This window comes from Eriocheir sinensis, chromosome 8 (assembly GCF_024679095.1).
Source record: "Eriocheir sinensis breed Jianghai 21 chromosome 8, ASM2467909v1, whole genome shotgun sequence".
Classification (NCBI taxonomy): domain Eukaryota; kingdom Metazoa; phylum Arthropoda; class Malacostraca; order Decapoda; family Varunidae; genus Eriocheir; species Eriocheir sinensis.
Window position 1 is genome coordinate 25221383 of NC_066516.1, and position 1430 is coordinate 25222812.

The following is a 1430-nucleotide window of genomic DNA, read 5'->3' on the forward strand; positions in this document are numbered from 1 at the left end:
AGAGCAAACAAATCAACAAATTGTTGGAAAAGAAGAAAGAAGAGAGAGAGAAAACGTGTTACTTTAGGAGACTTGAAGACTGAGGCCTCACCTGTACGAGTGACCATGTCTACACCAAGGCGTGTTGATGAGACATAGATGAGTACATCTATTTAACACGAATGTGTTAAATAGATATATCTTTGAGTAAGGCCTCACAAAGACCTATTAAACTCACGTTGATGAGTAAGTCATTCCCACGATAACTCAACTCGACAACTCAAAAAGTAATCCCTCAACAATTCGTGTTAAGGAGAATTCGAAGCGATTTCTCACGATAACGCCACCACACCAGCTAGCCTGAAGGTCCAGTCAGGCTGCTGCCTTTGGGGCGGAAGCTCGTAATTAAGGCAGCACCATTGTTCCCCGGGACGCCACGACACACGGAGAATCACAAACGGCAAATTAGCAGCCCAGGAATATGCCAGAGCACGGCAGGGGAAGCGGCGAGAGGCGTAGCGCTGAAAGATATACAACAGCCCGAGCAGAAACAAGAGGCGGCAGAGCATGATCAAGAGGTGGCCAGACCGCGGATCAGAACCCAATGCCAACGCATTCGGTTGAAGCTAAGGAGATAAGCAAACGGATTCAACCTTAATAAAGCATGAATAAGGAAAAGCGAGAACAATGTGTGACATATGAGCGAAGGACCATCACCGTCATCGTTATCACCAGCGGTTACAAAGGTTTATTCAAGCGGTGTACCTCTGGCGCCTTGGCAGTGTTTGTCAGGCCTCTCCTGATTAGCCGGATAAGGGGATAACAGAATAAATAAAAAAAAATGGAGGTAATCTCATATGTTCTCGTACTACGTGTTTCCATATTATTTGCATCAGCTCGTTTCTTATACAAGATAGAGCTTTGGTTGACAAAATTAGACCAAACTAGACGATTTCACTCAGTAAGAAAAACCTCCTAAACACATCTCACGCCTGCACGAATCTTCGGGTCTGGGATCGAATACCGACTGGGCAGTCGGCTGCAGCCCACCCAGCTATTCATCCTTCCGTTCGGGGATGGTCGATAAATGGGTACCTGGGGAAACCTGGGGAAGGTAAACTGTGGTAGCCCGGATGTCACACTGGCCCTGTGTCGGGTTAATGGGTTCTCTTCCACCACGCTCACACGGCCAGCTACGGAGATGAGCACCGCCACCACGCGCAACTATAGCCTCTGCTCCCAACTTTACCTTGACCTAAACACGGAAGTATAACGAGATCTTCGATAAAATGCGATACAAACGAAAAATTAAATTCTTTATCAGAACATGTTGCGTCCGCCATCAGAGCTGGACGTGGGCGCACTGGCCCTGGTTGTTGGAGCTGGTGTGAGTGAGGGTCAACAAAATTTACACTTATTTATTTACTTTAGCTCTCTCCTTTTTCATTCCT